We start from the raw sequence: 13,080 nt of genomic DNA, 5'->3' as shown, positions 1-13,080 counted from the left end.
ATTCCGATTAATCAGTCGACCTCTACTCTGGGCCATGCTAACCAACACGGCCTGGGGAAGGGGAGCTAAGGCAAATTTTTCATCACTAAAAAGGGACACGTACAGTAAGTCATGTTGGGCCTTTACATGTTGTGACAGTCGTGACATCGTCATAAATTCAAAGATTGGTGGATTAGTAGATGACATTACTGATTAGCTGATTAGTTAGCTGACATTGAGATAGATTGGTTCAATGACCTATAGAGTCTGAGCAAAGCATGAGGTAACTTAATTTAATTCAAGCACCTTTGCGCATTTACTGTATTATCATTGAAATTGTTATATAACGGCTGCTAAAACAGGCTTCTCGAACGGAGTTAATGGAGATCGAAACAGAGTATGTGGGCCATCATTATTAGTAGGCTATGTTCCCAGTAGTGCATTATTCTAATAGGCATCAGTGGAGGGCAGCTTTTTGAACTGGAGCTGAGACACAACAAAAACACAACATCAAAAAGGTTGTGGGTTGTTACGGGTGGGAGGACACTTTGAACTTTTTCTCTAGTCATCAAAACAACCCAGGTCAAGAGTTCATGACCTTCCTGTTTAGTCTAGTTTTATCTTTTATGTAAATACTGCCTGCCATTATTAGACTGTTAGCGGTGGAGTAGATGTGATAGATCAATTTCAATGCAACACAACCACTCTGCTACCAGAATTCTGTTCTCTCCATGATTGAGGGGGCAATAAAGAAGGCACCACGACAAATCACTAATGTCTTACAGGCCAATACATTACATACTCTATGAATGTTCAGATTTCTGAAATCATCAGGGAAGGTACAGAAAACAATCTATCCCATATCTTATCCAACATGCATGCACCTCTCTCTCTCATTCTCTCTCTCTCTCTCTCATTCTCTCTCTCATTCTCTCTCATTCTCTCTCTCTCTCATTCTCTCTCTCTCATTCTCTCTCTCATTCTCTCTCCTAGCACAATCAGACACACACCAACATATACACCCCCATGACACTGTCTTGTACCACATCTTGTACCACATCTTCACTGAATACATTATGGCAAAATAAGAGACTGGCTAATAATAAATTAATGTCACTAGGGTGATAACACTGAATTACAGCCCATCGTCCTCCTCCATCACTCACAATCCCTCCATCTCTCCCATTATCTGGGGAGTAGAAGGCATCGGGGAGGGGGAAGTTATTGAGAAAAGAAGGTTTGGCGAATGCACCTCAAACCTGTTCTCTCTGAGTGTACACACAAAGGCACTCAGACACAAATACACACACAAACAAGAACACGACAGCAGACATGTGTCTCCAGGAGTTCACAGGCAGGGAGAACGCTCTCTTAATGCAGGTCTCTCATGGGACACTCCTCCACTCTCTCTCTGTCTCTCATTCCATCTCTCCCTCCTTGTTCAGTCCATTTTTTCCTGTGTGTTTGTGCCAATGGTACATCAGATCAATGTTTTCATACAAATCTCTAAATGGATTCCCAAGCCCTGTCACTATGCTGGCTGAAAGGCAAAAATACCATTCTGTGCTTGGGATTCAAATCTTATCATTCCTCTAATCTGATGTTCAGATGAAAATCCCATAAACACATCTGTGCAGAGTATACAATGGAAAACGTTGTTTGCCATCCATCACAATGAATATCTGATCACCAACCTAATGGCATTGAGACAGTGCCAACCTCTGCCTACCTACGTCAAGAGCTAAGGCTAGAGAGGGAATTCAAATGTCACTGGTGTTACAGTAAATAACAGGACATAGTATCTGTAATAAACCACCCACACATTGTTCTCCTCCAGCAGAGATAGGATGTCAGCAGGATGTCTTGACCTCATGGCTGGGGCATGGCATCTTCAGTCAAGCAGCCCCTCATATGATACATGCCCTCAGGTTTCAGTAGCCCTAATGACTGGAGCCCTGTGGAGCCACGTTTACAGTGGTCATGAGGCCAGATCAGGTCAGCCATCAGGCCTACTGAGGTAAACAACAAGAGCCTGATCCAGATCTGCTCCTAGAGCCTAGACAGCTGCAAGGTCTACTAAGTTTGCACAGTGAGCTTCCAGAAATCAGAGAGCAAATGCCAACCTACTTAAACCAACTGATAAACAAGTTCGTACCCAAGGGTGGTCTTCCAGTTTAGAACAGCCAGGAGTCGCAGATGAACGAATACAACCTACTTGTCTTTGGAGCAACAATTCATGTTCTGGCAGAGTAAGTGTAGGGTACAGTATGCGATTGCTCGGGGAGATGACAAAGAGACAAGAAACATTTTGATCTGTTACCCAGTATTGTTAAGAATAAAAAACTCAAAAAGGTTTATCAAAGCATACCATGGAATGATCACATCTTACTTTATAAGCTACACATTATCAATCTGCATATGAGCTGTTTATCATATCTAGGCACGTACTGATTGCCAGAGACGCATTATGCAAATGTCAACTGGTGAACTGAGTCATCTCATACCGAAGCTTTTTTAATTGAAGTAACATGTAATTTCTCACAATTAAGGCATAGTTTTGTTTGTGGATAGGGGTTCAATAAGGGCACTGCAATATGTCAATCAGTATGTAATAAATCAGGCTAATTTCTGGGGGTTTGATAAAGTGAATCCCTGCTCTCTCGGCTGACGGTCACTCTATTTTCAGATGAAAGTTTCAGGCCAGTTATACAAACTTCACTACACAGTTTAGGCCCGAGGTTCAAAGATTCCTCTGAAGTTGAATAGAACAGCTACAGTATATTCCATCATCGGCCCCACAGCAATTGCCAACATGTTTGGCATTTTCTAACAAAAGTCTAAATATTTGTCAACTACCGTTGAAGAAATCAATGACTGCTTTTCCGGTCAGATAATCAGATTATGTTCTTTTGATCTTTTCTGCATGACTGTATTTCATTAACCTTCTCGTAAACTGACCTCTGGGGACATTGTGAATGATATAACGCAAGTAAGAATGGTGCACTGCGGGTTTCAATTCATAATAGATACCCCCTTTCCATCTTAATAGAGACACACGTACAGTACCAGTCAAAAGTTTGGACACACCTACTCATGCAAGGTTTTTTCTTTATTTGACTATTTTCTACACCGTAGAATAAAAGTGAAGACATCAAAACTATGAAATAACACACATGGAATCATGTAGTAACCAAAAAAGTGTTAAACAAATCAAAATGTATTTTATATTTGAGATTCTTCAAAGTAGCCACCCTTTGCCTTGATGCACACTTTTGGCATTCTCTCAACCAGCTTCACCTGTAAAGTCTTGAAGGAGTTCCCACATATGCTGAGCACTTGTTGGCTGATTTTCCTTCACTCTGTGGTGCAACTCATCCCACACCATCTCAATTGGGTTGAGGTCGAGTGATTGTGGAGGCCAGGTCATCTGATGCAGCACTACATCACTCTCCATCTTGTTAAAATAGCCCTTACACAACCTGGAGGTGTGTTGGGTCATTGTCCTGTTGAAAAACAAATGATTGTCCCACTAAGCGCAATCCTAATGGGATGGCGTATCACTGCAGAATGCTGTGATAGCCATGCTGGTTAAGTGTGCCTTGAATTCTAAATAAATCACTGACAGTGTCACCAGCGAGTAAAGAATCTAAAATCTAAAATATAATTTGATTTGTTGAACACTTTTTTTGGTTACTACATGATTACATATGTGTTATTTCATAGTTTTGTCTTCACTATTATTCTACAATGTAGTAAATAGTCAAAATAAGGAAAAACCCTTGAATGAGTAGGCGAGTCCAACATTTTGACTAGTACTGTAGAAGAACCATTAGCAAAAACACAGTAACACATCTAACCTGGTGTGTTTAGGGCAACCAACCAAGCAGGATGGGTCCCTGAAGTGCTTTGTCTGGTCCCGTTACACATTCATCTCTTGGCCAAATCAGGGAGCACATTAAGTGTTCTCACACATCACACGTCACTCGCTTGACCTTTCAATGTGACAACAGCCTGAGGGAACATTGCAAGGCTCCCCTCTCTTGCCTCTCAGTTTTGCCCCTGTGCTTCTGGCCTGTTTACAGACACTTTGATATGCAAGCATCTGCGCTCCCTCCAGGCAGGGAAAAGCAACACGCTACACAAGAGATAAACAAAGCTTCTTCCCCTCAGCCCTCTCCAAACGACACCCACGAGAGACTCTCTAACACTGAAGGGCCTGGATGTGCTAATTATCCAGTCAGTTGATGGTCTTTGTTAAGAGCACTGGTGTTTTCTAGTGAAACTTGAATTACCATGTTAATTAATGGTTAGGTTGTAGGTGGTTGGGAACCTTTCCTATTCTAGGTAGACCTTGAGGGAGAGACTCATCTCTGTCATTGGCTTAGAAGTGTTGGTGTCGATTATAGGCCTATTCCACCGACGTACGAAGGAATACGCATACTGAAATGTCACAAAAATAGGATAAGGATATAGCTTGTCTGTGATCACATGCACAGTCACCCTGTTTGCCCTTCTGAATATCTAAGAGAGTGAAAAACCGATGAGCTGAAGCCACAAGAGACAGCCGCTCTGTCTGGATAGATCACAGTGGCCTGTTCTCTTTAAAACACAATCACAAACCTCACTGAGACTTTTCCTCTGAGAGACGAAATCCGAGAGATGTTGGAATGACTATGATGGAGAAACGGAGAGCTGAGAAAGGCAAAAGAGAAGGATTGAAGGTGAGAGCCTCGAAGCAGGGGTAATAGGAGATGGATCTGTCAATAGGGGATAAAACCCAACCGGCAAGAGTTCATTAATCACTTTCTATTAGCCAACCATGATGACTGAGACTGGAGACCTGCACGGGTAAAACACTATTTATCCCCCCTTTTTACCCACAGCATTCACTAGACTAATCAGGGGACTCGAAACCCGAAGAAAATGACCCCTTGAAAACTAATATGGGGCTATAAGAGAAGGATCTAAATCACTATCTATGGCAACCAGGGACCACCAAACCCCCAAAACACTAATCAACACTGACACCTCCAACTATTAATTTCATGTTCGAAACCGATAAACAGCCTGTGGAATTTTGCAACGTTAACGTTAGATGGAGGAAGTTGCTCGTCTTTCTAATTGGTTGAGTCACTGGAGTAAAGTGTTTGATCAGAGTATTGCGTCTTCATAGGAAATCGTCAGGATTTGCATCAGGATTTTGGGGAGTTTGTTTTTGTTTAGGTAGCAGAGGAGAGAGACATTCTACCACCTTAATTAATTTACTCAGCAGCACAAAGACAAATACACTTAACTTTGAGTCAGCCCTCACACCTCTCCATTTCCCACAGTATTAAGTGTAGGGGTGTATTCTTCACTAGACTTTGTGGAGAAAATCAACATGGCTTCTGCTGTTTCTGTCACTCACAAAGCTCACTCAAAACTCTTTAGTGGATCAATCTGAAAACCGAGGAATCATCTACACCGAACAAAAATACAAAAGCAACATGTAACAATTTCAAAGATTTTACTGAGTTAGTTCATATAAGGAAATCAGTCAATTGAAATACATTCCTTAGGCTATAATCTATGGATTTCACATGACTGGGAATACAGATATGCATCTGTTGGTCACAGATACCTTTAAAAAATAAAGTAGGGGCGTGGATCAGAAAACCAGTCAGTATCTGGTGTGACCACCATTTGCCTCATGCAGCACAATACAGTAGAGTTGATCAGCCTGTTGATTGTGACTTGTGGAATGTTGTCCCACTCCTCTTCTATGGCTGTGCGAAGTTGCTGGATATTGGTGGGACATTATTACGAAAAGGTAACCGCCACACTGAAACTTTTAGTTTGAATGGATACCGTCGCATCGCTTATTGAGGCTGACTTGACACATGCACCGCGTCCGCAGTGGTGAAATGGCTAGATGTTCCAACTCGGAGGGTTTTTGCGCTGCACACACTCATTGATCATTACAATAACACCCCCCCCCCCCCCCCCCCCCCCACACACACACACACTGATCCAATGAAATTACAGATTTCTTGACACACACACACACAGATCCAATAACATTTTTATTCTGCAACACTGTTTAATTTTAAGTGTGAGACGTCAAATCAGATAACACAGATCATCTTCTGACAGCTGATTTACAGCTAAATACGCAGATGTATTCTGCAGGCATTGCACATAGATAGTTAACTGTCATTTAAGTTTTTAAAACGTGTAGCGCCCTCTTCATCTATTGCTGCGTCCAATGTCAACAACAAGGCAGACAACCGGGTCCTGGTCAAGGAGAGAAAATATGATCCAACTTCATCAAATATGGTTTTAAAAATGGCACCGGAAGAAATGGCAGCAGTTTTATGGGCGCCCAACCAATTGTGCTATTATGTGGGGGTTTTTTTGCGTTATTTGTAACTTATTTTGTACATAATGTTTCTGCCACCGTATCTTATGGCAAAAAAGAGCTTCTGGATATCAGGACAGCGATCACTCACCTCGGATTAGACAAAGATTTTTTCTTAAACAAACAAGACGCACAAGACATCCTCCAAACACCCGGCAGGGCCGACATTCACATTATTTGCAAGAGGAAGCAATGCAGGTTAACAGGACAAAGAGCCGGATGCCAGGTCAGGAACCGAAAAAGGCGAGTGGGAAAGCTGCCGTTACCATCAATACTACTCGCCAATGTGCAATCATTGGACAATAAACTAGATGAGGTACGATCACGAATATCCTACCAACGGGACATCAAAAAATGCTTCCACTGGATGTCAACAGTTTTTACAAATTGGTTAAGGTTATTCCTTTGTGTAATGAAGAAGTACGGCCATCTTGAACAAGGGTCACTTGAAGTGGACTGTTAGAGGCGCGTGACCAGAAAGCTTGCTACAGTTTGTTTTCCTCCTGTATTGAACACAGATCATCCCGTCTTCAATTTTATCCATTATTTACGTAAAAAAATCCTAATGTTGTATTACAAAAGCAGTTTGAAATGTTTTGGCAAAGATTACAGGTGACTTTTGAGATATTTTGTAGTCACGTTGCGCAAGTTGGAACCGGTGTTTTTCTGGATCAAACGCGCCAAATAAATTGACATTTTGGATATATATCGACGGAATTAATCTAACAAAAGGACCATTTGTGATGTTTATGGGACATATTGGAGTGCCAACAAAAGAAGCTCGTCAAAGGCATGAATTATATTTTATTTCTGCGTTTTGTGTCGTGGTTGAAATATGGTTTCTCTCTTTGTTTATGGAGGTGCTATCCTCAGATAATAGCATCGTTTGCTTTAGCCGAAAATCTTTTTTGAAATCTGACATGTTGGCTGGATTCACAACAAGAGTAGCTTTAATTTGCTACCTTGCATGTGTGATTTAATGAAAGTTTGATTTTTATAGTAATTTATTTGAATTTGGTGCTCTGCATTTTCCCTGGCTTGAGAGAGGTTAATGCAGGGAAACTTAAATCAGTTCTACCAAATTTCCATCAACATGTTAAATGTGCAACCAGAGGGAAAAAAATTCTAGATCACCTGTACTCCACACACAGAGACGCGTACAAAGCTCTCACTCGCACTCCATTTAGTAAATCTGACCACAACTCTATCCTCCTGACTCCTGCTTACAAGCAAAAATTAAAGCAGGAAGCACCAGTGATTCGGTCTATAAAAAAGTGGTCAGATGAAGCAGATGCTAAACTACAGGACTGTTTTGCTATCACAGACTGGAACATGTTCCGGGATTCTTCCAATGGCATTGAGGAATACATCACATCAGTCACTGGCTTCATCAATAAGTCTATTGAGGACGTCGTCCCCACAGTGACTGTACGTACATACCCCAACCAGAAGCCATGGATTACAGGCAACATTCGCACTGAGCTAAAGGGTAGAGCTTACAAGAAATCCTGCTATGCCCTGCGACGAACCATCAAACAGGCAAAGCGTCAATACAGGGCTAAGATTGAATCATACTACACCGGCTCCGACGCTCGTCTTATGTGGCAGGGCTTGCAAACTATTACAGGCTACAAAGGAGAGCACAGCCGCGAGCTGCCCAGGGACACGAGCCTACCAGACGAGCTAAATCACTTCTATGCTCGCTTCGAGGCAAGCAACACTGAGGCATGCATGAGAGCATCAGCTGTTCCAGGCGACTGTGTGATCACGCTCTCTGTAGCCAACGTGAGTAAGACCTTTTAAACAGGTCAACATACACAAGGCTGCGGGGCCAGACGGATTACCAGGACGTGTGGTCCGGGCATGTGCTGACCAACTGGCAGGTGTCTTCACTGACATTTTCAACATGTCCCTTATTAAGTCTGTAATACCGACATGTTTCAAGCAGACCACCATTGTCCCTGTGCCTAGGAACACAAAGGTAACCTGCCAAAACGACTACAGACCCATAGCACTCACGTCTGTAGCCATGAAGTACTTTGAAAGGTTGGTAATGGCTCACATCAACACCATTATCCCAGAAACCCTAGACCCACTCCAATTTGCATACCGCCCAAACAGATCCACAGATGACGCAATCTCTATTGCACTCCACACTGCTCTTTCCCACCTGGACAAAAGGAACACTTACGTCAGAATGTTATTCATTGACTACAGCTCAGCGTTCAACACCATAGTGCCCTCAAAGCTCATCACTAAGCTAAGGATCCTGGGACTAAACACCTCCCTCTGCAACTTGATCCTGGACTTCCTGACGGGCCGCCCCCAGGTGGTGGGGGTAGGTAGCAATACATCTGCCACGCTGATCCTCAACACTGGAGATCCCCAGGGTTGTGTGCTCAGTCCCCTCCTGTACTCCCTGTTCACCCATGACTGCATGGTCAGGTACGACTCCAACACCATCATTGAGTTTGCAGACGACACAACTGTGGTAGGCCTGATCACCGACAACGACGAGACAGCCTATAGGGAGGAAGTCAGAGACCTGGCCGGGTGGTGCCAGAATAGCAACCTATCCCTCAACGTAACCAAGACTAAGGAGATTATTGTGGACTACAGGAAAAGAAGGACCAAGCACGTCCCCATTCTCATCGACGGGGCTGTAGTGGAGCAGGTTGAGAGCTTCAAGTTCCTTGTTGTCCACATCAACAACAAACTAGAATGGTCCAAACACACCAAGAAAGTCATGAAGAGGGCACGACAAAGCTTATTCCCTCTCAGGAAACTAAAAAGATTTGGCATGGGTCCTGAGATTCTCAAAAGGTTCTACAGCTGCACCATCGAGAGCATCCTGACTGGTTGCATCACTGCCTGGTACGACAACTGCTCGGCCTCTGACCTCAAGGCACTACAGAGGGTAGTGCGTATGGCCCAGTACATCACTGGGGCTAAGCTGCCTGCCATCCAGGACCTCTACACCAGGCTGTATCAGAGGAAGGCCCTAAAAATGGTCAAAGACCCCAGCCACCTAAGTCATAGACTGTTCTCTCTACTACCGCATGGCAAGCGATACCGGAGTGCTAAGTCTAGGACAAAAAGGCTTCTCAACAGTTTTTACCCCCAAGCCATAAGACTCCTGAACAGGTAATCAAATGGCTACCTGGACTATTTTCATTGTGTGCCTCGCCCACCCCTCTTTTTATGCTGCTGCTACTCTCTGTTTATCATATATGCATAGTCACTTTAACTATACATTCATGTACATACAGTACCACCTCAATTGGGCTGATGAACCAGTGCTCCCGCACAGTGGCTAACCGGGCTATCTGCATTGTGTCCCACCACCCGCCAACCCCTCTTTTACGCTACTGCTACTCTGTGTTCATCATATATGCATAGTCACTTTAACCATATCTACATGTACATACCACCTCAATCAGCCTGACTAACCGGTGTCTCTTTGTAGCCTCGCTACTGTATATAGCCTGTCTTTTTACTGTTGTTTTATTTCTTTACCTCCCTATTGTTCACCTAATACATTTTGTTGCACTATTGGTTAGAGCCTGTAAGTAAGCATTTCACTGTAAGGTTGTAACCTGTTGCATTCAGAGCACGTGACAAATAAACTTTGATTTACATATAAGACAGGCGGGGTGAGTGTAGACCGCAGTGCGTCCTATGCAACGAGCGATTAGCTAATGAGAGCATGAAACCCTTCCAAAATGAAAAGGGATCTGGACACCAAGCATCCAAGACAAAGATAAGATAGCTGACTTAATTTTTTTTTTTTTTTAAATGTCAATATCTGGAGGCCTCACAAGATTAATTGAAGAACCTATGCACGGTACAAGAAAAGGCACTTTGCGCCTCATACCTTGTGGCCCAGCACATTGCTGTAGTACATTGCTGTAGTACAAAAAAGTACAAAACAATCCCACACCAGCGCAGAGGATCTCATACCCCTGCTGTGATTGATATGTGACCTGAAATATTGGGAGAGTTTGCTGCCAAACAACTTAAAACCACATCCCTATCCAATGACACCACGAAGATGGAGAACTCGGTACAGACATCAGAGCGCATCAGTGCAAATGGCCATTACGCACTGCAGCTAGATGAATCCACTGATGTGGCTAACCATACTTTCGAATGGGATAGGATAATAACTTTTAGGAGCAGTTCCTTTTAAGTGCTGATTGGCCCACCACCAACACTGCAAATCCTGTCTTTAACACAATGGATATGCACTTGGGCTCCGTGGGACTGGCCTGGGATGGGTGCGTCGGTGTGACCACTGATGGGGCAGCTGCCATGTTTGGAAAGCACTCCGGGGTAGCAAAGTGGATCCTGGCGAGAGCACCGAGTGCGAGGTGGAACCACTGCTTAATACACAGGGAGGCATTGGCAACAAAGGACATGGTGCCTGAGCTCCACGCCACTCTCCAGGATGTGATCATGCGTGTCAACTATATCAAAAAGAGTTGTAGGAGAAGCAGGTGTTTCAGGCCTTCTGCAGGGATATGGGGAGGGAGCACCACCAGGTGCTTTATCATGCAGAGGTCCGCTGGCTTTCCATCTGTAAAGTGTTGGGTCGCGTTTATGAGCTTCGAGCAGAGATTGCTGCGTTTCTTTTGGTAAACAAGTCCCCTCTGCCCGAGCTTTCCGATTGTGAGGAAACGCTCGTGCAGGTTGCCTACCTGGTGGATATTTTTTATCTGAATTGTCTCAATGTGTCAATGCAAGGGAGGGGGCACAATCAATTTGCACAGGGGGACGAAGTGGAAGCCTTCAAGATGAAGCTTGCCTTTTTGGCAAATCATGTTTCTAACGGGAGGGATGAACATGTTTCCCAATGCTGATTTCAAGATTCAGAATCCGATCAACAAACAGCACTGCGACACACTGTTAAATAGCATCTTGTCAAGCTGCAGGGAAAGTTTTGCGACAACTTCCCGGAAGAGAACAGGAGACAAGATGACTGGATACGGGGACCCCTATCAAGTGGAAATGGGAAGCATCATGTTGCCGAGCAACGAAGAGGATCAGCTGGTGGAGCTGTCATTTGAGCTGTCATTTGATCGTGGATTTGATCGTGGACTGAGCCTCCGGAAATGACACTGTCACAGTCCTGGTGCAGCGTAATGGGAGAGTATCCTGCTCTCGCCTGTCTTGCAGTGAAAATCATGGTACATTTCAGCACTACCTATCTGTGTTAATGAGTTATTGTTCAATATGTCAATTATTGTTGTTAATTAATTCTGACATTCATTTTACATTTTATTGAACTGGTCAAAAACGTACACCTTAAAACACTTTTCAAGGTTGTGAAACTATTCACATGGTAATTGCTGATTTAAGAAATGCTTATGATTGTTGCTTTTCTATTTGAAACACTGGTATGTGTTACTTTTCATGAACGTTATTGGACGGGTTTTGAGGTCATGTTCTGAGTCTGATCATTTATTACTCCCCACTCTTGAACTGGTGGCCTAATTTTAAATGGCTTATTCTCTTCAATTGGTAAATGTTTTCTCAGTTAATATGTCTGTGCAATGACTTTCTTTAATACCATAATAGTAGCCCGTTGAGACAGAGTCTATTTTGCAAGTGAAGTCTGCCCAAGAAGGCAGCTGCAATACAACATTACTCAATTGTCATTGTCAAATTTGGGTCCCCAGCCAAAACCGATTGAGAACCACTTGGTTAGAGCATGAATGACTGCGTTGTTAGTGGTTTAATTCCCCTTAGGTGCATAAGGTTCTGTAGCGTTAACGTGTGGGGAAAATATGGAATTTTAACATTCTCTTTTGCCACTTTGTAAAACTAAATTGCTGAGCCTAAAAACGGATCAAAGGAACAATCCCTATACGACAATTAGATCCCTGCCCCAGTTCCCAAAGTGTGGTGACTTTGACCTAAAATGGCGTCCAAAACAGGACAGATATCCGTCCACTCAGACGAGGAGACCCTCTGGGACAATTGATCGGAGGAGTTGGAGAATGGTGACAGATTGACCTTGCTAGCCCAGTGACAAAGTACGGCCGGGAGTGTAAATCCTCCCTGGGTGTCTTTATGATGCTGACGAGGTTGCTGTTTGTCATGGGCTGCCGTTACTAAGTGTCTCTTGCCCTGGCTCTCTCTGCCAAGACCAGGAGCTACTGCTGCACACCTACATCGATAGTCATCTTCATATTGCCCAACTGCTGCCAGAGGGAAAGACTGTAAAACTCTGTGTGTGAGCGAGCGGGAGAGGGAGGGAGAAGAAAGAAAAACAGAGGGAGAAAGGGAGGGAGTAGAGAGTTAGAAAGGAGAGTGAGAAAGGAGCGAGACATGGCTTGCTTGGGGTGTCTAAAATGGTATACATGCTCTGTACAAAAACTGTACTCACCGTTATTTGCATGTCAACATCTATTGACATCTAAGCTCATCTCAGTTCACGGCAACTACTAAGAGCACGTCAAACCCGTCACTCAGGAGGTTTGAGTAGATTTCAGTATAACTTCCCAAGAGGGACAAAGCCAAAGTGCTATAGGGAATAGCCAGATCAATGAATAGACCATAGAAAATGCTGACCTCGGACAATGTTTCACCTTAACACATTAAAGACATCTCTTAGCCAGTAGATCTCAGAGAGATGATATTTGATTAGTGACTAAACCAAATTGCCTTTGGACAAAATTAACTCTCCCAATGATGGACTTACA

At 43.5% G+C, this 13,080-nt stretch overlaps 1 protein-coding gene across 2 annotated transcripts in view; it reads right to left on the bottom strand.

Moving 5' to 3' along the window:
- LOC110488866 (mannosyl-oligosaccharide 1,2-alpha-mannosidase IA) overlaps nucleotides 1–13,080 on the bottom strand; it is a 235,310-nt gene that overhangs the window by 70,155 nt on the left and 152,075 nt on the right. The window lies entirely within an intron of this gene.

This window comes from Oncorhynchus mykiss, chromosome 2, assembly GCF_013265735.2.
Source record: "Oncorhynchus mykiss isolate Arlee chromosome 2, USDA_OmykA_1.1, whole genome shotgun sequence".
In the NCBI taxonomy this organism is placed as follows: Eukaryota; Metazoa; Chordata; class Actinopteri; order Salmoniformes; family Salmonidae; genus Oncorhynchus; species Oncorhynchus mykiss.
This window is presented reverse-complemented; position numbering and strand designations above follow the sequence as displayed.